Source organism: Eptatretus burgeri, chromosome 10 (genome assembly GCF_056783735.1).
Source record: "Eptatretus burgeri isolate ZD-2024b chromosome 10, Ebu_testis_v1, whole genome shotgun sequence".
Lineage (NCBI taxonomy): Eukaryota > Metazoa > Chordata > Myxini > Myxiniformes > Myxinidae > Eptatretus > Eptatretus burgeri.
The window spans coordinates 45,798,574-45,825,227 of record NC_140970.1 but is presented as its reverse complement, the minus strand read 5'-3'; the positions used below and the strand labels follow the sequence as shown (position 1 = coordinate 45,825,227).

The following is a 26,654-nucleotide window of genomic DNA, read 5'->3' as shown; positions in this document are numbered from 1 at the left end:
TTTTGTATGAAAGGAGTTGAGACATCTCTTATAAGGATATGTTTTACATTTTCTCTTGTATAGTTGTGATTTGGTTAATCTTGATAAATTTTTGATTAAAGCATAATGTGATTTTTCCTTTTGAAGTAAAGTAGAGAGGGTCAATGTGTGTTTCATCATTTTTATAATCGTTTGAAATTTTTAATATCTGACCTTTCTTTGTATCCGATATAATCCATATACATTAAAAGATAGATTATTCATTTTCTCAAATTTAGGAATATCTCTCAATGACATTGGAAACTTTAAATCTTTAACATTTAATGTATTCTCGTATTTCCTATAATGTTCAACCCTTTCAGGATTCCATTGTGGAGGATGTAAGTGAGCAAGAACAGACCATAGAAAACACTTATTATCTTTGTTTTGAATATTGACAACCGCTTTCTTAAGTTTTATCACTTTTGGTAAATCAATATAAGAAGAAGCTTGAAGAGTATCTGATTTTAAGATGTGTATACCTAAAAAGATTACTTTTTGTAATAGCAAATCCATGACCTACGATCGTGTTATCAACATCTTGTTCTTGTCTCTGGAGTTCATCGTAAACATCACATCTTACAAAATCTTGAAATGATGAGATAAAGTGAGGGTTTGTCCTCATATAGGGAGTAGTTTCATTACCTTCTCTTACCATATTCAATTTTATTCCCATATAAAACTTAAAAGTTTTCATTTCACTTAATGTGTTTTTAATTATAGTTTCAATACTTTGTTTCACCATATCAACAGCTTCAATGATTGAAGATGGTCCAGGGTCTTGAACGCGAAACAATCTTATTTTCATATGTCCTTTAAATGCCCCATCAGTGTTTTCAATGGAGAATTTAGTGGCACCTTCCCTTTCTTCATTGTTCTTGTGTTTGCATGATTGAAGGTGTTTATTATAATTTTTAAAAAGAATATCATTATCACATCTATCGCAATGTTTTGTTTCTTGGTCAAGTGGAGATATTTGTCTGAAAAGATTGAATGTGTGTTTGTTCGTTTGAAGGTGTTTCTTATCACATTTATATTCATGGTTACAAACATCGCAGTACGTTGTATTCACCATATTTATGCAACAAAACTTTGCTAAAAATAAAATTTTCTTGATGAAAATTCCATTTAATTTATAGGTGAATCTGTGCTTAAAACCATTTTATCCTCCAACTTTTTTCACTTAATAAATACAATGTATCAAGACACAAAAGACACGTTTCAATAAATCTTCATTTGTAAAAGATACTGAGAAATATGTCGAGGATGTAAAATTGAATAAAGAAAAATATAACAACTATTGGATAAAAACAATTATGGTGAATAATATGAGTTCTTCAATTTCCTTCAGTGGAAGGGCTTTTCGTATATCTGGAAGAACATCAATGAAAGTAGCTCTAACAAAAGTTTCTCCTCTCATTCTGGCAATATATTCAAAACTAGAAAAAGCAATGAAACGAGAAAAAGTATCAAAAAATAAAAACTATGGATGAAGCTTGAGAAAGAAAAGATAAGACCATCTCTAATATGCAAGGAGAAATTTGTGTTTTTTTCTACAACCCTAAAGATGTAAATCCTGATGAAATAAAGGATGTTAGTATATCAGGTGAAATGACATTTCGTTCAATAGTAGTTAAGGATCATTTTAAAATTACCTTTAATATAAAAAATGTAGTAGTTGAATCTGTTAATGAAAAAAAGTATATAGATATAGATGGTAATGTTTTTTATACTAATTAAATATGAGTCATTATTCAACTGAAGATTTGAAGATTATGGGAGTGATGACAGTATCACTGTTGGAACAGAAGACAGTTATGATACTGAGAGTTTGTGTTCAAACGATAGTTGTGAAAGTAGTTTATAGATGATTGTGAAAGCACCAATGAAAGTACGGAAGATGATTCCGAAGATGAATTTTATTTGAAGTAAAATTTTACTTTATAAATATGAATAGTATACGAGATTTTGAGCCCCTTGACTTCCCTGATTCTCCGTATGACAAATTTGAGAATTGTCCTGCATGTGATAGAGTGGGATTAAACACAGAGTCAAAAGCCTCCAAACAATGTATATTCTGTGATGATCTCCTAATTATTGATAATAAAAAATATAAAAAGGAATATAATTCTTTTTGGATTTACATGAAAAATGAATTACTTTACAAGATTGATTGGAGAAATGAATGTAAAGTATGAGGGTGATAACACACCTTTCCTTACAATGGAATAAACTGAACGTATTAGAGAAATGTTCAAAGGATTGTTGTTATATATTATTCACGATTGCTATTTTCAGGGAAATATCAACACAAGATATTGCATAGATAAAATAATGGATTATCTTGAAATTAAACCCGAACTTAGGATAAAATATAGAGTTTCTAAAACAGCCAATAATAAATTAAATAACCTGTTTTCCAAATATATAAATGAATGATTTTTTGCCCATTTGGGAAAATGCGATAAAATTTAACAACCATAAAAATCTTCCAAATTCATTAAGATGTCTCATAGTTGGTTCAAGCGGATGTGGAAAAACCTGCTTACTTTTAAAGATGCTCCTTTCTCCCAACTTTTTGGATTATGATAACTTAATAATTTTCACAAAGTCGAGTTTTCAACCTGAGTATCAACTACTCTCACAAGTTTTTAATGCTGGTCTTCAAAAAGAAGATATAATCGGTTTATTTAAACTTCAAAACAAACTAAATGATTACAACATTGAAGATATAATACAACTATTTTGTGATACACAGAGATATAAAAATAAATCAAAACGGATAACTTGTATTATTAGTGATAATAATATCGATGATATACCTTTTCCCCAAGATTTGGATAAATCAAAAAAGAACCTCGTTATCTTTGATGATTGTGTTAATGAGAGAAACCAAACGGTAATAGATAGCAACTACACAAGAGGGAGACATTCTTCTTGTAATTGTATTTATCTTCGTCAATCATACTTTCAACTCCCTCGTCGCTCAATAAGAAACAATGCTAATACTTTATTTTATTCAAGTTAAATTCAACAGATATAAACAATTTTTGGAGAGACAATTGTTCTACATTTTGTACTCAAAATGAATTTTGGGATTATATGAAGCACACGACTGAAAAATATAAATATATTGTTGTGAAACAAGATGAGATATAAAGGGATATATTTTTTATTTTATAAACAATTACATATATAAATGACAACTATTATTATATATCTTGTGGGTAAATCTGCTTTTGGAAAAAACTTTCATAAATCAAGGTTCTTGTATAGTACAAATGACAATATTGTAAATTTGCTTAAAAAGCACCATGTAGTTTGTATTGTATTAATATAACATCAACTCGAGCAATCAGACCTGGAGAAGTAGAAGGTGAAGATTATTACTATATTTCAGTGGAGGAACATATGCGATTGAGGAATGAAGGTCAAATATTTGAGGAGGTTTCTCTTGGTACAACAAAATATTCACATTGTAAGAGTGAATTAAATAAACTAAAATCTGGTGGTCTTGGGATATTAGAAACTAATCCAGAAGGAATGAGACAAATTATTAAACATCTGAGTGGTAATGGGGTTAATATTTTATCATTCGGTTTTGATGTTGATGAAGAAACTCAACGCAAATGTATGAAAAGCAGAGATACAAGCATAAGTGAAGAAGAAATTACAACTCGTATTAATGTTAATAAATAATTTGTTAAAATATTTAAAGAAAAGGATTTATTGGAAAATATCATTTTATGAATTAGAAAGATCAACAGGGAAATTTTCCTTTTCTTCATCATTAAAGTTGTTGTGTTAAAATAAATCCTTTTCTTCAAATATTTTTAAATGGATAAACCTATTTATATCGGAACATCAATTCTTGACTTGTCAAAGTCATTAATGCTTGACTATTAGTATAATAATTTAAAATCAAAGTGTAAGGATAATTTGTCATTGTTATATATGGATACAGATAGTTTTATATTCAAAATTAAGACAAGTGATGTATATGAGGATATGATTGATTATATATATATATATATATATATATATATATATATATATATATATATATATATATATATGATAGAAGTAATTATAAGTCAGGTGATGTGTTGTTTTCATCAAAGAATAAAAAGGTTATTGGTAAGTTTAAAAATGAATTGGGTGGGAAGGTCATGAGTGAATTTATAGGATTGAGATCAAAGTCTAATGCTTTTTTGTATATTGATATAATAATAACATTGAACGGTGTGATAAGAAGCTAAAGGGAATAAAGAAAAATATAATCAAGGAAACAATATACTTTAAACATTATTACAACTGTTTAACCTCAAAGAAGGAAGAGTGCAGAAAAATGAATACAATAAGAAGTTATAAACATTAATTATATACAGAAGAGATAAATAAGAAAGCATTTGGAGCTTTTGATGATAAAATATATATTTTAGAGAATGGAATCAATAGTCTCCCTTCTGCTTATAAGTATAAGTGTTAAGATATTGGGTTGGGAATTTTAACAGGCTACCGCCATCTTTTTACTGATTTATAAATGATAGAATTAAGCAATAACCAAACCAAAGAGTGGGGAGATATAATCAGCCTTGGTATTTAAATGGGAAACATAAAGAATGTGAGAAATATCAAATAAGTCTTATTGAAGAAATAACCGGGGTAAAAGTAAATAAAACAAATAAGCAGATACATTTAATTACAAATAAGGCCTGAGTTATTTTATAACTTGGTTTACGGATCCACCGACGGTATATTTGCCGAAATGAAATATAAATATAAAACACATTTTTAGCCTTTTACATTTATACATTTTCCGCCGAAGGTGCAAAAGTTGTAAAACCCGAAATGTAAATGTCGGCATTTATTTTCAAAATAAAATTTTGTGCATGCATGCCAAAATGCTGAGTCACGTTTAACCAAACTGCGCAGTAGAACTGCGCAGTCGTCTTCGGTCATGGTGTCTGAGCAGTGGCCAGTGTGGTTCAGATTGACTGTGGTTTCTGGGGCGAAAGTGATTGTTAAGAAGTATGTCAGCAGTATAAATTCGAGTGACTTAATCGTGATTTAATCACGCAACATCTTGATGATAAATATTCTGGCCGAACGATTGCATCAATTCAGTGCAGCAGCAGGGATGATTCGCAGGCTACTCTCAATCGTGCCGATTTTGTTTCCATCAAAAGTTGTACACTGCTGTTCGTAGTGAAAGATTTTGGTGCCAAGTCCGCTGAAGTTTCCCTGCAAGATGCTGATACTCAGCCTTCAACGGACCAGAAATTAGCCTTTGATGTGCTCATGGGGATGGGGAGATGGGTACGATCAGATGCCCACTGAAAAGTAAGAGCTGGTGTGGCTCTGATTGACTGTTTTCAGTGTGTTGACTCCGAGTAGACACCTTTTTTAAATTATATCCAGCACTATGCACTGGTGTGCACGCACACATCTACAACTTGGACAGTAATTTTCTCAGCATTGTTTCAATATATTTAATGATCCAACAGGTTTCTTGAAGAAAAACATGCCAGACTATATTGTAAAAACAAGTTTTAATCCTTCTTTATTGTTTTTCACATCAGATCATACAGTGAACATGGGCATCCTGCATTTGAATGGTCTTCCATCTTCAATGTTTTCTTAGATCCACCTGGTCCGGGATTTATATTTATTCCCTCCCCCCACCTACCCTTGTCTTTTCCCTGGAACATCCGAAAAAAAATCATAAAAATATATAATTTCTAAAAATTGAAATTTTATTTATATTTATATTTCGACCTACCGACCCTACATTTTAGCTGAAGAACTGCGTAAACCAAGTTATCAAATAACTAAGGCCTAAGTTGGAGGATGTAAAGAAAAAAATTAATATCCTTGAATGGACCGAAAACTTTGATGGTTACCAATTGAACAATGAAAAAACAATTTACTGCAATCTCAAAATGATATGTGGCTGAGGAGGTGGTCAAATAAGAGCATTGAGAGAAGTTTATCATTTCATTTCTGCTCAACAAAGACATTTAAACTCAGAACTAAGTTCCAAAGTAATCTCTGTGAATATACTCGATGGTGATGAATGTAATAGGAAAATTAAGTTATTCCCTAAAGTAGAACATGGACAAATATTCATTGGTTCACTCCTTGAGTGGAATGAAAATATGAAAGGGAAGAAGTGCTTTAATCAGTAAGTCTCAATTTTACATTTGTTTGTATGGGAGGGAAGGGGATAGGTGGGGAGAAAATCAGTCTCCTATTTTGGGCTTTTGGTGCTTCAGTCAGTCTCAATTTTACATTTGCTTGTATTGGAGGGGGAGAAAATCAGTTTCAATTTTACATTTGCTTGTGCGGGAGGGGGAGAAAATCAGTCTCCTATTTGGGCCTTTTGGTGCTTCAGTCAGTCTCAATTTCACATTTGCTTGTGTGGGAAGGGGAGAAAATCAGTTTCAATTTTACATTTGCTTGTGTGGGAGGGGGAGAAAATCAGTCTCCTATTTTGGGCATTTGGGGCTTGAGTCAGAAAGTCTTTCCCCTTTCTCCCATTCATTTGAATGGATGCCTCAGATACCCCATTTATCCTCTACTAAGAATGTTCTGTTGACGGATGAGTCCAAAGTGGAACTTTTTGGCTTACATTGGTAACTTTATGTTTGGCAAAAACCAAACACTGCATTCCAACATAAGAACCTCATCCCAACCGTGAAGCATGGTGGTGGGAGTATCATGGTTCTGGGCTGCTTTGCTGCCTCAGGACTCGGACGGCTTGCCATCATTGATGGAACCATGAATTCTGGATTGTACAAGCAAATTTCACAGGAGAATGTCAGGGCATCTGTCCATTAGCTGGTTCATTCAGCAGAAAGTGGGTTAACAGAAAGCTGGGTAATGCAGCAAGACAACAATCCCAAACACACAAGTAAATCTCCAACAGAATGGCTGAAGGAGAAGAGATTTTGCATTTTGGATTGACCAAGTCAAAGACCAGAGCTTAACCAATTGAAATGTTGTGGCAGAACCTGAAGCGAGCAGTTCATGCAAGAAAGCCCACAAATATCTCTGAGTTGAAGCAGTTGTGGAAGGAGAAATGGGCCAAAATTCCTCCAAGCCCAGGTACAGGACTGATCAAGAGTTACAGGAAACGTTTGGATGAAGTTATTGCTGCTCAAGGGGGTGCTGCCAGTTACTGAATGTAAAGGTTCACAAACTTTTTCCGACAAAGAAATTGAATGTTGGATCATTTTGCTCAAGGATTAAATTTTAAATTTTTTTGTTTTTGTGCATGCTATTTGTTTAATCAGGTCCTCTTTATCTATTATTCGGATTTAGATGATGATTTGATCACATTTTAGGTCAAATTTATGCAGAAATACAGAAAATTCTAAAGTGTGTGTATACTGGTAGGACAGTCTAGGGGTGTGCATGTTTGATTCCAAGCTGTGTAGCCTGGGTTCGAATCCCGACCTCGCTATAAATTGTCATTCCAGTATTTCATCGGCAGGGTGATTCATCAATGTCCGTGCTGCTCCCTCAAATGGACATTACACTGGACGTCCAATTTGCCGGCATTATTTGGTGGACTTTAAAGATCCAATGGTGTCTTTCACAAAGAGTGGGCGAACTATCGCTGACACCCTGGACAAATGACAAATTCCTGCCATAATTACTGCTGGGAAGACAATGGCAAACCACCCCTGGTATTACCTTTGCTCAGGAAATTTTGATGAGCAGTATAACCTTTGATGAGTCTGGTGCATACCTCGAGTCTATGCCATCCTGCCATCCCACCACTACAGTGAAGAGGTGCTATTTGCTCGAAGAGAATATGTGACAGCCTGTCAGCTCAACTCTGCAGAGTGTCCACTGCATGTTGATGAACACCAGTAAGCTAGAAATGCATCCATAGATCATTTCTCTTCCCAAGAGGTGGTCTGGTATTGCCGAAAAGGCTTCTCATGCCTATGTAGGTTGGCTAATACTGTCGGTAGGACATCGAAGAAGGCAGTATAGCAGCTGATGCTGCTTTTAGCAGTGGAAGGTTCTCTGTCTTTCAGAGACTGCAACGAAAGACACAAGTTCCATTTTAATTGCAAAATGTTATTTCTTGGCTACAATTCAAAATCTTCCAAGTGTAATGGATGGCAGGCACCCCCCTATTGGCCAGGACGCTTGCAAGAAGTGCTGGTGTGACACATGGGTTCATAGTCACCTTTGTAGTGAAGAGATGCTATTTGATTTTTTTAAAGATTATTGGCAAATTTCAGAATCTGACCATGTTGTGATAGCTCGCCGACTCTTCGCGAAGGACACTGTGGTATCTTTTATGCCCACCAACTAATGTCAGCAGACAGAATTCCAATGTAATGTCCATCTGAAGGACGGCACATATGTTGATGAAACACCGGGATGATGGTTTTCTGCTGACTTGGGATTCAAACCCAGCCAATATGGATTAAAGGCGAGTCGCTAAGTATTAGGTGAAGAATGTACAGGACGATGAGCAATCTATTGGGATGTAACAATGTGGACATGATGTTAGGTTAACAATACAATGAGTGTCCTTCTTAGATGTTATATCCCATTCTTCCTTCTAACAACTGACTGACTGACTGACTGACTGGCTCTCTTACTCACTCACCCACTCATATAAGTGCTTCGTGCTTTCTCGTTTGGCTAGAAAGCTGAACTTTTGCATGCTGATGTAACTCATAGCCAAAACTCAAGTAAAAATCCAAAATCGTTCATAAATGTTGATAAACGAAAATATCCGAAAAAGTTGACCTGTTGAGCCTTGTTCCTGCTCACCGATCGTTATGTGACAACTGATAATGGCACATCACGTGATCTTGCACAAGCACGATTACTTACGGCCGTTTCTAGGTTTTATGGCAACGTTTTCTGTGGGTTTGTATCATTTACGGATGATGTAGGGTGGTAGGAATTTGTAAGCATTTATTGTTTACAGACGGTGTACAGTGGTAAGTGTTATAGTATTAAGTAATACATGTTTACAGGCCCTAGGTTCTGAAATCGTTGAAATACAGAAGAGATTGCCAAAAAGTTTCTCAAGAACATCAAAAGAAACCATCATTTTATTATTTCCTGCATTTTTGTGTCTCCCTGGTGGTTGAATACACCACCCAGGGACGCTGCCGTGGAATAGGAATGGATACACCTAGCTGGGTGAGGCTTGCTTGGGCACACCTCATGGAACAGTCAGCGGAAGAATCTCAGAGAGAACACGAAACATAATTTAATTTCAGAAACAGAATTTAGGTTTTTTGGAAATGGAAAAATCTCTGGCTCTATAAATCACAGTGTTTGAACAACTCGCTGCATGGTATGGTCAATTTATGCTTCACATCAGCGCTTTGTCTACCCAGTAAGGCTTACCTTCTTCACTCCATCATTAAATGAAAGTATGCAAAATGACTTGTACTATATTGTACTGCACTGTACTGCATTTATTGTCGGGTTGGAAATTGAAGGCAGACCAGACTTAGAATCGTGATCTCTCCAGCAGCCTATTACACAATCATTACTAATCTAAATTAAATCAATGTATCTAAAAGGAAAGATAGTTACTTAACATGATGATAACCCTTAAATGTGTTATTTACGAAGTGCAATTTGGGAACAGCTACAAGAATATGAAATCACTATTTGTTTCAACTTCGGTTTAAAAGTTCCAGTTCCATGCATTAACATTTGTCTTTGATGTGGTATTATGACTTCCTCTCTGAGCATTGCCAAGCAACCCATTAGAATGTAAACAATAGTTTTAATGCATAACTTTTGACCTTTTCACATGAAAAATTCCGATACTTTTTAACTGTTAAATGAAGAGCTCATTCTAATCACTCATTTTACTGTTTGTAGAATGCAAGCACAATCCATTTCATCAAATATATAATGCTTGTATTTATTATGTCTGCACAATGGATGCTACCCTGTACCTGCTTCCAGAGTGCAAAATAATGCCCCACATATATATATATATATATATATATATATATATATATATATATATATATATATATATATATATATATATATATATATATATATATATATATATACATCTCAAAAATAGGTGGAACGTGACGAGCACTCCTTCGATCTTCATTTTCTGTACCAAAATGTCACATCCAATCCAGAGGCTTCAGCCCAGTGACTCCGCCAAAGACAAAGATTTATGGTCAACATTGGCTAAATGTATAACGGAGCCGCCTATCTGAATTTCAGCCATATTTGCCCCTTTTTTGAAGGTGCCTTTTTTACAAAATAAAGGTGAAAAAAATCAAAACATTTAAACAGCTTGGGACATGCACTTTGACCCCATGGCCAAAGTACACAGTCCATCCAGCAAGATTGTCCCGTTGGCATACACATGCCCCTCAGCCCAAAGGCTGAAGCACATGGTCAAACACACACACACACACACACACACACACACACACACACACACACACACACACACACACACACACACACACACACACACACACACACACACACACACACACACACACACACACACACACACACACACACACACACACACATCCTAACCCCGAAGGACCAGACTGCATGGTCATACAATTAGACCACTCCATAGGAGTGAATCCCCATGACTTCAACGCATGCCGTTCTGAATTCGGGCTTATTTGCCCTCATCAGGACGGCATACCATATAAACATCTAACCAATGATGACCAGATTCGTCGTTTATACATCAATCGTACCTCCTGGTTGTAATGGTGAGCATCAGCCACGGAGTATGTCTCACAAGGTAAACGCATAATCCACAAGAACAATCTGCCACCAGGAGTCATGTTGGACCACGCATATAACCCTTGGTTTATTTTAAATGCGGTCGACGTTTATAGGCATGTTGTTTACACGAGATAACACTAACTCCGGGGAAACCCATAAGGAGAAATGATTCCTTACTCAACTGTAACTAACCTTCCGGTTCTGGGTTGCTCCACATTTTGTCAGTGCTGGTTTGTCAGTTCCTCCCTTCAGCTCAACAAAACTGAGTTCCCCAGACCAGAAATGTGTTTTACTCTTTTATTTTCATTCCTGTGTTGCTGGTTGTGGTTTTGTTTCATTTTCCGTGCCAAACCTTATATCGTTGTGTTGAATTGTCAAATTTGTGTCCTTGGTAAAGTCCGGCCTTCTCTTTTCGGGCTGGGGTCATCGGCTTGCTGCTTCTGCTTTTGTTTTTTGACTGCACGTGCATTGTTTTCGCTCCTTTGCTCCCATGTATTGTTATTTCTGATCCCCCATCTTAATCTTTTTCCCCTCCTCGGTCAAAAAACATACAAGCAACAAAAACTATTCTTCACTCCAAAAACCCAAAATACAACAAGAACACTAACAACAACAACAACAACAACAACATAAAAATGGAACTCAATCTGCCATGCACAGTTCCTTCATTCTCGATCCCTTCTCATTTTCGATATCCCCAAACTGAATCTTTGCTAAATATAATGTTTCTTCCTTTAGATAAATGCTTTTAAAAATGTATTTTAAAATGCCTTACTCTCCTTGCTGCTTTGTCAGGATCAACCATCCATTCCTCTTATTCAGCAATATTTCTTCCTCTTCTTTTTCAAAAGGCTTATTTTCCAAAACCATTTCACTCCAATGCTTCATTCATCCAGCCACCTCTCATACCTACAGCTCCATCCTCCCCCCCACCCCAGTGCCTTCAACAAAAACATCTTTACCACCCTCCCATGAAGTCTGTTTCCATATATTCATTTTGGGAAATCCTGAGAAGTCCATTCTGCAGTGGTTGTGTGCACATGACAATTAATTCCCTTCACGTCCATTCATGGTGTTAAGCCCCTCCATGTCAGTGCCTAACCCCCACCCCTATCTGCTTCCCCTCGTCCCACCCTCTCTCATTTCCCCCACCCTGTACTCTTCCCCCCCTCCTGGCTTCTTCCACCCTGACTCCCCCCCCACTCTGCACACTCCTGGCTGCCCCCTACCCACACACTCATGGCTGCCACCTACCTGCACACCCCCACACACCCCCAGCCCCACACCCTCCCAGCTTTGCTCAGCCACGCACCTTCCCAGTTTCTTCCCCTTCCCGCACACTCTCAGCTTCCTCCAGCCCCACCCCCTGTCCTTGCTCCTTTCCATTTTCATGCACTCCTATCCATCTACAAGGCCTTCATCCACAGCTTGATCAAGTACTGCTCTTCCCTATGGGATGGCATTTTTGCCTCACACCTTACTCAGCTTGACACCATGGAATGGAAACCAAGACCTTCAAGATTATGGGAATCTCCGTGCAATGAAGTTGAGTCTATGGAACTATAACTTTCCCATCGCAGCCAGGTCAGTGGTCTCTGTCTTCTACCACGTCTTATCTCGTCTCCCACCTTCTGCTTTCCCCATTCCCCCCCCCCTCCAGGTTACTGCACAGTGCACATGGTTCACCATGAACACGCTTCTTGTGTTAGTCTCAAATTCCAGAATCATTGCTCATCTCCACTCATTTGTTCCTCTGTTTTTTCCCCACCTATGTAACCAGTTTCCACATTCTCTTCAATGTCATTCTTCCCTCCATGTCTTCAAGACAGCTGTTCACCACCATCTCAGATCATTCCTCATCCGAAACCATGATATACTCTCCCTCCCCCCTCCATATGAATCAATAAACAGCAATGCATATGAATGAGGGTCCCAAGCATGTACCACATGTAAGCTGCAAGCAACCTGTAAGTCTGTGCTATCGCTGATGATTCACCAATAAGTGATGAAACCGGTTCGATAGCTGAGAGGGTGTATTGCATTGAGATTCTTTTGTGTGTACTATGTGTGAACGTCTTTATAGTTGTTGAGGAACTCTGGGAAGGGTTCGAAACAACATAGCGCTTACCTTGTGTAGGTTTTCTTGGGTTGCTTTATGCAGCTTCTTCGGCCAGAGGAGTGTGGGAGGGGTCAATTGTTTATATAATCCGAGCCACCTGGGTTTAGTTGATTAGGTGAGAGCTGATTGGCTATTCTCTCTGTTCACAGTAGAGAAATGTGGGTGGGTCTTTCTTTATTTATATATTGATTGCTTTTGACATTTGCATGTGGTACATGCTTGGGAGCCTCATTGGTAAGCATTGCTCTCTGCGCTATCGCTGATGGTTTGCCATTTTGTGATGAAACAAGTCTGGTAGCTGAGGGAGTGTGTAGCATTCGGATTCTCATGGGTGTACTCTGTGTGAACGTTTTTATAGTTGTTGAGCTACTCTGGGAAGGGTTCGAAACAGCATAGCACTTACCTTGTGTCGGTCTTCTTGGGTTGCTTTATGCAGCTTCTTCGGCTAGAGGAGTGTGGGAGGGGTCAATTGTTTATATATACATATATATATATATATATATGTATATATATATATATATATATATGCATAATTAGATTACATATTATTGAGAGGAGGGTTCAGGGTCATATATAGGAGCATGTGCCAGAGCAGCTGGCTGCTGGTGAAATGACAGAAAGGTGTTCTGTCTTTTCACCAGCTGCCGGCTGTGATGGTCCAAACGGGCTTTTTACTTAAAAAAAATTCCTTTATTTTAGGTCGTACAGGGTTGCTAAACATCTCGTTTCACTCGGCATAATCCCCTTCACACAATGGAGTAATTTATTTATGATTTCCATGTGGAGGAAACCAAAATAAATAGAACAGTGTGAAACAAATTTTGAACCTGAGTGAGGGACGTCAGGAAAAAAAAAAATCCATACATATGCGAAGCATTGTACCCTGCAAATGGTGACTCGGTATACGGAGATAATCGAATCCACGAAAGGTGACTAGGTATACGGAGCTAATCGAATCCACGAATGGTGAAGTTTCACTGTACACTGTCCGGCTGTTCCTTTCCCATCGGGTGTAAAGTAAACCTTGTATGTTCTTATTCCTATTGCTTTAAAACACTCTTGTTTGAAGGGAATGAATGTATGTTCTGCGCAGAGCGACTCATCGCTTGCTGTGCCAGGAGTTTTGAACCAGGCAAGGCAAGCAAAACATCCTTAGAGGTTGCTAATTGTTTCAATTTGAACACCTCTCTGTCATTTCATTTCATGATGAATTCACCAAAATTAATAGTCCTTCTGTGTCTTTTAATAAGTGTTGTTACTCAGTTTTTTTCTTAGCAACTCGTATTCTTGAAAAGTGAAGCACCATGGTATGAAAATAAAGAGCCAAGTTAGCCCTCCACCCCCCACCCTCTCCCCCCCCCCCTTCATCTTTACCTCTCCCTTTCTCTCCTCCAATTTATCTCTGTCACTCTTTGTCTTTATCTCCATGTCCCTCTTCATCTCTATGTTTGTGCAAAGGTATATACATGGTGAAGCAAAATAATGTATAAACATTAAACTCTTTGAGATGTTTTTCCTCTGCTCAAATGGAATTGATTATTCTCCATGTCAATCAGTCAAGGGATCCCCTGCAAGAAAATAGGAATATTAAGTACTTACCTTAACGATATTAACATAAATTTTCATACAAATGAATCTTGGCATCCACGAAATACAGCACTTTCAAATGTTATACATCCACCCAATGCATCCTCCCCTACCTCTCAATACCTCCCATCGACATTATTTGTCGAGGTCTCCCTGGATTGTGTCCTTCCACCCTGCTGTTTGTGTTTCCCCCCCTTCTGATCTCCACTGTTCCTTTTGTTATTTTGCATCCTGATCCATTTTGTGTTGTTGATATGTTTTACATATATATATATATATGTATGTATATATGTATATATATATATATATATATATATATATATATATATATATATATGTATGTACATATATGAAGACCACAAGGGGAAAACCGGTGATGTCACTTTTTATAAATTCCAGGGTTATTGCACATGCCAATAGTTGGCAACATAAGTTTTCCTCTCACAATATTACTTTAACAAATAACCAGGGGTGTCACATAATTTATATGGTATAAAGTTTAGCCGTGCAATGAAAAAACAAGTGTTGTCAAAGCTGAACAAGTAGAAACCCAGAGTTGTCAGTACTTTACTCCTGATTATCTCCCTTTCATTCATGTTAACTGTTCCACCATAATATTCAGAGTTGAGAAACTAAAAAATGAAAGGTTGTAAAACTATCACAGCATAAACTCTGAGCACTACAATAGCCTATTTGGTTATATCATGGGCTCCGTAGTTGGTGCATATCGTGGTTCAAGCCTGGTCAAACCTATATTGTGACTTTTATGGGACCCACGCCGTGGCTTAATGGTTAGCGCGTCTGAGTACCCATCCTCATTTGATGTACCCACCGCCCAATCAACCTGCTTAGGTATATGAGGGAGTTACATGAGGTGACTTCGGCTATCGCGGGGGTGGTTTATCCTTGGTTTCCTCCCAGTTTTCCATCATATTAAGTAGTACGGAGTAAGAAATGGAGAATCCGTCGTCATATAAGCGAAATACCCTTGAGTATGGCGTTGAATACCAAACAAAAAAAACAATGACCGTTTAATGTTAAAAAAAATAATCTGTGATCACCAAAGTCATGTAATGTATGCTAATAACCAACAAGCATGAATTCGCTACACTTCCTGGGTTAAAATTGCATGGCAATTATTAAACAAGGGAATAACCAGTGATGTCAGTTTGCAACATTGATTCGTTCTTTGCTCTTAAATTAAATAACACAGAAGCTTGGCAAATGCAACATGCTTAATTTGATCGGCCAATGATCACTCTTCCTTTTACTGGAAAAGAAATCCATATGACAGTTATTAAACAGTCCACCAAAGTCTTGAAACTTTGTTTTTCAGTTTCTTCAGAATTGACTTATCCTGACATCTCTGGTTTTCCCCTTGTGGTCTTCATGTATGTATATATATATATATATATATGTATATATATATATATATATATATATATATATATGTATATATATATATATATATATGTATATATATATATATATATATATATATATATATGTATATATATATATATACATGGAGGACCCATAGGGGTGAACAAGCTGAACAGAAGACACTTGATAGAGCGCATACCTCCACCAAGCTGAACAGTTTACGTTTTGTATCCTACTGATAGGCTGGATCTACATCTGGGACTTAACTAAAATCAAATCGACTTGTTCTTGTCACCAAACTAATCATCCACCAAGTTTTGTCATAACTCATCCACAACTTTTTGAAATACCATGCTGTATATCATTTTTAGCCCTTTCTCTCAATCGTAAAGAATCACTTTAAAAATTATCAGACCTGGATCTGGATCATCACCAAAATCTAATCAATTAATCCTTGTCACACATCCAACCTGTCCACCAAATTCAGTCCGAATCCTTCCATAACTTTTTATGATATCATGTTATACTGTGTATCGTTATTGGCCCTATTTCTCATAATCAGGGCATATAGCCTGGCAATCTGAAATATAGCCTAATGTTTGGTTTCTCAGCGGATTTTGGTCGGGGAGGGTTCAAATTTTTAATATCCATCAGGTGACAATTTTTGGAAATGCTCAGGTATCACGTGATTAATGACGTCATCAAATGTTAAAAAATCAGAACAAAATCGTCTTTAACTTTGCATTGGTAAGCTATTTTGAAATAAGGACATATTTAGACTCACTTTGGAACAAGCTTTCATTTGATATACACTTTTAGTAGATTTGCTGACATCGGCAGTTTTTGTGTGATGACATCATTAATAATAATACTGTGGATTTCAGAAAGAGGGTTCTTTGACACTGAACCATTGGTTTTTTTTGCCCAAAAAAGATAGATGTGACAACCATTTTCACACAAAACAACAACTAAAAACAAGTCTTAACAGCTCGTAATTTAGTATTTCTAATTGCCATATATTCAAAATAGTTGCAAAATTTCAATATTACAGCTGTCTGTTTCTAAAACAAGTTGAAAGCTTATGGTTGAAAATGGAGGTCAGTCTTTTATCAACAATTGGTCAAATGTAGCTTTATATTCATTAATACTAAAGCGGTAAATGTTTTTCTCAATGCTTTGTGCAGAATTTTGTTCAAGGAAGATAATTGTGGTATAGCCTGCGGGCATGCAGGGCGGGGCATGATGATGGGAGGAGTGGTCGTCGTGAGCATCGTGTCTGCCAGGAATATAAGGAGTGCGCGCCGCCTGAGGCGTCGTAGTGATGCCGTAGTCGCCCGGCTTGTGAGTGTGCTGAGTATGTAATAAAGGAGAGCTGCGGGCAAAGTACGCCCGCACTCGCGCTTGTGCAACACAGCCCGGCTCGACTGTTCCCCCGCTCGTGTCTGCCTGCTAAGCATCTTCTACACGACACTACAGTTGGCTGACGAGGATCTTCGGATCGGCGTGTGCAGGGTGGTGGCTGGGTTCGGAGTGGCAGCGAGTAACTCAGCGCACCTTGCACGGTTCGAGGTTCCGGAGGAGTACGCATCGCGAAGAGCGTGTCGCAGGTTCGCTCGCGCGCACACAGGCTCCGGAGCCAGGATGCTCGCCAGCGCGGTCCAGCTCAGGCATGACAGGGAGTCGGGGCACGGCGCGCGGATGCGTGCCTGCCTTCGTCGGAGTCGACTTCGGCCACGTCGAGTGGGCAACGGCCGTGCTCAGTGTTCGTTTTATTGAGGCACGACAAATCGGGGGAATGATTTCTGCAAAGCCACGGCTAAAGAACGAAGACACGCAGTTCGGCTCGAACGCGGCGTTGGACGTCGCGCAAGCTCTGAAGAATGTCCGGGGTCTCGATGGTCGGTGCGCAGCAGGTGGTCCGGGGGTCAGCGCGATGTGCCAGGCACGTACGGCCGCGCGCACGGTCTGCGGCGTGGGTCGTGGACGGCTTTTGCGATACGATCACTCGGACGGCGGTCTGAGCACTCGAGGACGTCTACGTTGTGTGTGCCGAGAGTCATCGCCCATCATTACAGTCATAGATGGCGGTGTGCGAAGCGGTCCTTCCGTCCCGGGTCAAGACCTTCTTCCGGCATGGTGTTCGGTGCATGGCGTGCACGGTAACGCCCCGGGTCGAGTTTGGCGGCCTGGGCACGGAGATTCCAGCGACCCGGAGCGGGAGATGCTGCCGGTGTTAGACCTGCTTCCAATTGATCCGGAGATGACAAGATCAGTGGCAGGGGAGGTTGAGGTGACCGGGGCACTGATGCTGCCCATGTTGAGCCTGGTTTCAGTTGGTCCTACGGTGACAGGACTGATGCCAGTGAATGTCGAAGTGATCGGGGCACTGATCGGTGTCGAGTTGAGTCCACTCGTGCTGCCCTCGCATCGCACACGTATGCCGGTGAAGCGCTGCCGGCGGTTGGCGGGGCGCACGTCGTGATTGCCCAGCGGGGCCAGCGGGTTGCGCTTCCGAGGTTCGTGGTGCGAGGGGAGGGGCCCGCCCTTTTGGGTCGGGACTGCCTGGCGCACCGCGGGCTGGATCTCCAGTTCGTACCTCCAGGTGTGCCGGTGCTCTCTTCGATGTTTTCGTCGAGACCCGAGGGCGAGGTTCTGGCGGCGGGAGCCGCATCGATGCAACGGGAGTGGCCGTTCGTTGCTGCCTGCAATGGTGGTGTGTGGTGCGGAAGCAGCAGGATCCGTGCCAGCTCTCGCGATGAGCTCTCGCGCGTCGGCTGCGTTCATGGTGCGAAGTGCGCCTGTGTTGTTCGGGCAGCTTCAACGGGTTGCGGTGAGCCCGTGGCGTTAAAGGAAGTCGCGAGTCACAACATCGAGTCAACAACCAAGAGACGGACTCGTGATGTGGGTTATGGGTTGCTGTTCATTGCATATTTGTTTTTCATTGCTCGAGCGATGCGGTTTAACGTTGTTGAAATAAATGCCAACAGTTCCGGTGTGAGAGTGGGTTTGGCGGAGATCAATCGATGGGTTTTGCAGTATGGTCAATGTGATGTGGTGGCTTTGGGAGCAGTGGTGGCGAATAAAAAGGTTTGGTTGGCCTTCCATTGCCCCGGGCCGCGGGTAGTTGCTTTGTCATGTGCAGGGATTTTGCCGAAAGAACGCGCTGTACGGGAAAATGAGTTTGCAATGGTTCCAATGTTATTCCTATTGATTTATAACGAGCCTATGGTTGAAGTGTGGTTTGATTGGAGTTGCTACCGTCTAACTGCCGTGTGGGTCTCGGAGATCGACTTGGAGCCAGGACTGGTGCGCTGGTCAGCGTTACCCCCACCTCTGGTTGCGGCAAGGTCAGACGTGCCTGGCGCCGGGGGCGCAGCTCTCTGTGTTCGCTCGAGGCCGTTTAGACGGGCGTTAGAATCTCAGCTGATTGTGGTGCGTGGGTTGTTGTGGAGCATTGGTTGCATCCAGCCAGCGGTGCTGTTCAGCGCCCCCAGCCAAGGTCAATCGAGTCTGGGCGCTGGCGCCACGGCTTCCAGACAGCGGGCTTCCGGCCTCGGAATGTTTATCTGCTTCAAGTCTGCCTGGGGGGGGGATGTGCCGCCTTGTGGGCCGGAGGCGTTTGATGGTGCCGGGGGAGGTTTGCTGCGGGAGGTCGCCGCGACCTCGCCGAGGGCCATGTAAGCATGAGCCGCCTTGGGGCGTTTTCGCTGTGTAGTGCTGCTGTGCTTCTCCAGTAGCTCGCTTCACACGTTGTATGATGTGATGTGCTTTTATACTTCGCTGTTTTCTTTTTTGTACCTTGTCTACGGTTATACCGTAGTACTTCGTGCTGTTTATGCTTATTATGATGGTGATCATTTAATAATCATAGTTTTAGGAGGGAGGAGTGTGGTATAGCCTGCGGGCATGCAGGGCGGGGCATGATGATGGGAGGAGTGGTCGTCGTGAGCATCGTGTCTGCCAGGAATATAAGGAGTGCGTGCCGCCTGAGGCGTCGTAGTGATGCCGTAGTCGCCCGGCTTGTGAGTGTGCTGAGTACGTAATAAAGGAGAGCTGCGGGCAAAGTACGCCCGCGCTCGCGCTTGTGCAACACAGCCCGGCTCGACTGTTCCCCCGCTCGTGTCTGCCTGCTAAGCATCTTCTACACGACACTACAATAATCACTGTTAAAAGATTCACTCTTCTCTTCCTCTGAAGTCGTGAAATCCTGTTCCCATTCTGAGCTTGTAAACTTATCTCCCTCTTCTGTATTTGTCTGATCTCCTTCTTCTGAAGTGAAGTTGCATTTGTAAACCTCTTGTGACTTGGAGGCTGGTTCTGCGACCAAAAATCTTGGTATTTGAGAACATCGTTGTATGATATAGCGTGTCCGAGATGTTGGAGATTTTTGGCTGCATCTATCCTCCTGGTTAATCGATGCATAGTGAGACTAAGCATGGCTTGTTTTGCATTCTTCTGACGTGAGATAAGAGACTCCTATTCGAGGGCAAATGACCATATCTTGGTAGCTATGTTGTTTGACTCTGTCTTAGCATAACCATGTTAATTAAGACCAAAGTTCGCATACATCGTTGCATAGATAACGTTGTATAGCTCAGGTAGTGGACTGTTCTCAAAGCTTTCCACTAAATAATCGGCAGATAGTGGAGGAGGTTCATAGTTACGTTGCTTTTCCTTTGTTTTGATAAATTTCACAAATGACCGAACAAAATCTTCATCCCTTTGACAATGACCTTTCAAAGTAACAATGCTGTATTCACATGGATTCATTGAAGAAGACTGAACAATGACATATTTGCCAAAAGGAAAAAAAATCAATGAAATCTCTGAATTCTTCCACAAGCTTTCTTTTCAAAGGTACAGTCGATGTCTCGTATCGTCACGGCATTCATCCAAGTCAGAGAACTTCATTAATCATCTTTATTGAACTCCCGACCGCTAAAGCTAATGGTGATGCCTCCTGGTTGTAATTGGTGGAGCGGAAGACAACGTGTCCATGTGGCAGATGGCACATGTTGGTCTCAGATTTTGTGCAGCAATAGCTGTAATGCGACTCATTCTGACGTCTTCACAAATCAACGTTTGGGGTGCATCATTAACGTGTGTGTGTGTGTGTGTGTGTGTGTGTGTGTGTGTGTATGTATGTGTATATATACAGTATGCATATATATATATATATAGAAATATATATATATATATATTTCTATATATATATATATATATATATATATATATATATATTTCTATATATATTTCTATATATATATATTTATATATATATATATATATGTATATATATATATATATATATATATATATATATATATTGTCCCTCTCTATAATCTCACCTCCTCTCCCCTCTGTCTTGATGGCCACAGTTGGTTCCACCTTATCGTGGGTTTGGCTGGGAAAAACTTTTGGCCCAAGACTTTCATGAACCAAAAATTATTTTTGGTGTTTGTTTTTATTTCTGCCTTCACAGCTCATTGATTTGCTAATACTTTTGATTTGCATCCTTACTTCTAATCATGTCATTATCACTGTCATTATGAAGCTCACCCTCACGATGGTGATCATTGACCTTCGACTGAAGGTGATTTGCACAGGAATTTGCAATTTGTTCAGGGTGATGGTGATAACTCACCTATTCATTGTGAAAGACACTGTGTGGTATTTAACATCCACCAGCGTCTAGTGCTGGTATTGTCCTTGGCTTCGATGTCCTTGCGATGGGTGAACATCCAGGTAGTGGACAAAAACATGTGAACACCTCAGGAAATGAGGGACTCAAAGTATATTGAAAGCAACGGCTTCCACACACAGGTATAGCCCATGTGTTAATTATGCATATAACATCCCAGAATGCATCGGGTCATGTATAAAAATACTGCACATGCTTGATGACCTATAATCGTGGCTCACATGGCTGCAAGAGGAGACCTCAGTGACTTTGAAAGAGGGGTGATTGTTGGGGCGTATATGACAGGAACTTCAGTGACAAAGATGACTCGACTTACTGATGTTTCATGAGTAATGGTATCTAAGTTGATGTTGGCATGGAACTCCGAGGGGGGAAAGACATCATCAACAAAGGGCAACAGTGGGTGGAAGCACATACTCCAGGATCATGATATCCGTGCATTAATTTGAAGTGCAAGGCAAAGCAGGCGAGCAACTGCAAATAAATTGACTGTAAATTTCAACCTGGCTTTCAGCAAAAACTGTTCGCCGAGAACTCCACATCGTCGGGTTGCAGTGCACAAACCACTGACACACCTGCTAATGTGCATTTGCGAGTCCAGTGGTGCAAGGAGTACAAGCAATGGACTACCGAGCAGTGAAGAAACGTCATATTGTCAGATGAATCATCCTTCACCATATTCTTGACAAACAGACGAGTGCACGTGTGGCACCAACCTAAATAACTCCACAACCCTGAGTGCTTAGTTCCAACAGTGAAGGGTTCTGGTGGTTCTGTAATGTTGCGAGGAAAGTTTTCCTGGCATGGTTTGAGTGCAATCATTCCTTCAGAAAGCAAAGTCAATGCCAATCGTTAATTAATGGAACTGAGTGATCATCTTCACCCCATGTTGCAGCATATCTTTCCTGCTTGGAGGGGTGCTTTCCAAGATGACAATGCCCCCATCCACAGAACACGTGTGGTCGACCAATGGTTTGATGGGCATTACATTGATGTTATACATGTGTCTTGGCCTTCTCAGTCAGCAGATCTGAAAACATTCAAGCATTTATGGGATATTTTGGAACGATGCATGAGACATCGTTTTCCACCTCCATCAAACAGGTGTGAGTTGATTGACTTTCTTGTGGATGAATGGTGCCGCATCCATCCTGCAGAATTCCAGCTGCTGGTGGACTCTATGCCATGGTGCATATAGGCCGTACTGGCCGCCCGTGGTGGCCCATCGCCCCATTAAGTGACTTTACATTGGTGTTTCCATTTTTTTCTCCATCATCTTCAGATCGTTGTTGAATGTAAGTGATGCATCTGAAGGGTTTTCTCCAGTTTCCACAATTGCTGCATTCCTCATTCAACTTTCCAGAGCAGTCAGGCTTTACACCAAAGAGGTCAAGGATTGACCGTATCCTTGCTCTTCGGGTCCTCACCGAACGCAGACGAGAGTTTCGGCAGGGCTGCTTGCAGCCTATGTTGATCTCTGTAAAGTGTTCGATTCAGTGAATCGGGATGCTCTCTGGAGGATTTTTGGTTTTTGTGGAGTGCCACCAAAACTGATCGATCTGATGTCTGAACTCTACTCTAGTCCTGAGAGTGCTGTGAAATGTGGTGGTATCATCTCTGACTTATTTCCAGTTGTTACTGGAACAGTTGTCCAGAGTTCATCAGGGGTGTGTACTGGCCCCCACAGTCCCACACTTTTCAGCACTTGTATGGACTGGATTCTCGGGAGGATGTCAGAGAGATCAAGCTGCGGTGCATCCTTTGGGTATGTTAAGATATCAGTCCTTGATTTCGCAGATGATGCAGTCATCTTTGCGGAGACTTTAGATATCCTTTTGGGGGCCCTCGAGGTGCTGAATGAGGAGTCGGAGCCGCTGGGATTACGGGTTTCTTGGGTCAAAACTAAGATCCAGGCTTTCAATGACATCTGGGATGCTGCTGTCCTGTCTGTGTCTGTTTGTGGTGAGGATGTTGAGGTCGTGGAGAGATTCACTTACCTTGGCAGTGATATTCATGTCTCTGCTGGCTGTGAGTCAGAGGTCAATAGACGTCTGGGTCGGGCCTGGGATTCATGGATTCACTGGATCATGGGGTGTGGCGCTGCCGGTACCTGTGCGGGAGGACGAAAGTCTGAGTCTTCAGGTCCTTGGTGCTTCCAGTGTTGCTCTATGGATGCGAGACTTGGACTCTGACCAAGGATCTGAGACGGAGACTTAATTCCTTTGGTACCAGGTCTCTTCGGAGAATCCTTTGCTATTGCTGGTCGGACTTTGCGTCCAACGAGCGGTTGCTGAGAGAGACTCGGATGAGATTTGTTACCTGCATGGTCCGTGAGCATCAGCTGCGGCTGTATGGACATGTGGCTCGTTTTCCTGACGCTGATCCTGCTCACCAGATTCTCTCAGCGAGGGAGTCTCGTGAGTGGTGGAGGCCAATGGGCCGTCCACGTGCCTCGTGGTTGTACCAGGTTGACCGGCATCTCAAGGAGATGGGGATGGGCCTGGCATCTGCCTGGGGGATGGCCAGACGGAGGCCCATGGAGTACCGGTGGAAAGTGGTCGCAGCGACGCGCTGTTCTAGCTCATGCTCCCATACCTGACCTGACTTGTTTGTGTCCGAGTTAGTGCTGTTGCACAGTCTATCCTTCTGGTTCTCTGCCAAGCTCAGCCTCACCTCCATTTAAGTTATATTATCATATACTCGAGTCAAGAAGCACCCACTCCCAATAGGAGTGGCCGGGGTGGGGGGAATGTTATTATCCTTTTTCAAATGTGCAATTCAAAATACCTCTTGCTGTGTAATTCAAAATACCTCACTGCACTGCAAAATGTGGGGACAAGAATTCTGTAGTGTAAAGGGTGGGTACCTGTAATATCTTCCCTCTCCCACCTGGAGCGGTGCGACACGATACACATTTAAATATAGAAGTTGCATCCCCCGTCCCTCCAAGACTACCGGCAAAGATAAAAACACCCCCAATACACTAATTGGGGTCATGCTGATCTTATGTTGCAAGTCTGGATGTCATCTGCCCAGAACTGTAGGAGGAACAGTGCGCCAAACACACACACACACACACACACACACACACACACACACACACACACACACACACACACACACACACACACACACACACACACACACACACACACACACACACACACACACACACACACACACACACACACACACACACACACACACACACACACACACACACACACACACACACACACCGGTCCGTGAATTATCATCAGGACGCATAAAGAGATTTACCTATTTATTTTCTGCCTTTTTATTCTCGCTCGTGTTTGCAAACGGGAGAAGAGTAAGAAAACAATCTTGAGGTTGTTGATGAAGTTATGACTTCATTATCTTTGAGTGCTTTGTATAAGGTCCATTGAAGGTGAGCACTATTAAAGCTGGTTACGAAGTCCGTGGTTGTTTCAAACACACTGCTAATGACAGTCTCATTACTGAGGCCAAAATATTTCTCCTGATAAAACTTTCACAAGTTTCAAATCCAATGGAATAATCACAGAGGGAAGGCTGTACAAGGTAATCATGGAGGAAAGCCGTAGCAGGTGATTCATTATTTTTACCTTAGCATGCCCTGTTCCTATCGTGTGCTGCCTTTTTGGCTGCTGGTTGCATCATTGGTTAGGGGCGCGGCTATGCAGCTGATGCAGTGCCCCTATTACCAGTATACTGGTACTCATTTTGCTGACCTCGGAAGGACGACAGGTTGAGTCAACCCCCTGGTGTTAATTCCGTGGAAAGGTGACTCGAACTCAGGACCCTGGGATCCCAAGCCACCACCATAACTGCTAAGCCAATACCAGGCTGCATGCCCTGTAACTGGTCTTAATTACCTCGAAGTAACATATGGATCAAAGTTGTTTGTTTGTTTTTTTGTTTTTTTTCAATGTTCCAGTCAATTTGTAGAAACAACAATTGTTTATGTCCTGGTTGTGGCTTAATGGTTACGGTGTCAGGCTTGGGATCCTCGCATCCTGAGTTAAAATCCCACTCGGCTGTTGAATTAATACCAGATGGGATTGACTCAGCCTGTCATCCTTCTGAGGTCGGCAAAATGAGTACCAGCTTGCTGGGATGATTGAGCTATTCGAGTTTCCTGCGTTGGAGTGGTGACTCGTCCAGGATTGTGCCCAAGAGCCCAGGAGACTGCTTCGGCAGCACCGATGCTCTGGACTGAGTATGGTCCCAATCCCCAATGCCATTGTTTATACAGTTGACTGAGATACCTTTGTGTAAAAATATGGAAATGTGGACAATATATCTGGCTATTTAAGATTATCTCCATGCACAGGTTCATTGGGAAACCATTCAAGCTAAGAGATATGTGGTTGGTTGCTTTGTTCATTTTCTCTGTTAATTAAAGAAAATAAACTTTTAAGGTTTCATTATTTCCTTATAATCGTGATTTTTGGTGTTTGTTTTTATTTCTGCCTTTATTGTCCACCACTCCTTCCCAATTTCATATCCAGGCGATGCACGACATCATCGCCGAGCGCTGAAGGAAGGGAGCACTCAGTTTTTACTCCGTTTGTTTTCTTGTTTCTCCAGGCGATATCTCAGCCATCTTTTGAGCTTGAAAGCTGAAATCTGGGGACAAAAGTGAAGATGTGCTTTGGCAAAAGCGTTATTTTTTATTTATTTGATTAATCAATTAATCACTTAATTTTAATTAATTTATTAATTACAATATTTATTTTCTTTCTCATCTGGGCAATATCTCAGGCACATTTTGAGCTCGGAAACTGATATTTGGACACGACGGTGAACAAGTGATTTGGCTATGAAGGGTATTTTTGATTTATTGATTGATCAATTACGATTAATTACTCATTTTTCGATGAATTACTTAATTTTCAAAAAGTTACAGATTCTGATGAAACAGCGGTGGTTTTTGGTATGCCATTAGCCAATTGATTAATAAGTAAATTATTTTACGATCATTATTTATTTATGTTAATTATGCAGTTAATCAATCAATTATTGTGGACTGCTTCCTCCCAATTCCGTGTCTATGTGTTCTGCGCAGCGGCATCA

The 26,654-nt window shown here is 40.8% G+C and overlaps 1 protein-coding gene and 1 long non-coding RNA gene across 3 annotated transcripts in view; one reads left to right on the top strand and one right to left on the bottom strand.

Annotated features, from left to right (window-relative positions):
- LOC147018463 (uncharacterized) overlaps nucleotides 1–11,087 on the bottom strand; it is a 56,445-nt gene extending 45,358 nt beyond the window's left edge. The window contains exon 1 of the long non-coding RNA XR_015062402.1: nucleotides 10,981–11,087. This is a non-coding gene — a long non-coding RNA (uncharacterized LOC147018463). The remainder of the gene's footprint in view (nucleotides 1–10,980) is intronic.
- Nucleotides 1–26,654, top strand: part of LOC147018462 (chemokine-like protein TAFA-2) — a 224,841-nt gene that overhangs the window by 61,959 nt on the left and 136,228 nt on the right. The window lies entirely within an intron of this gene.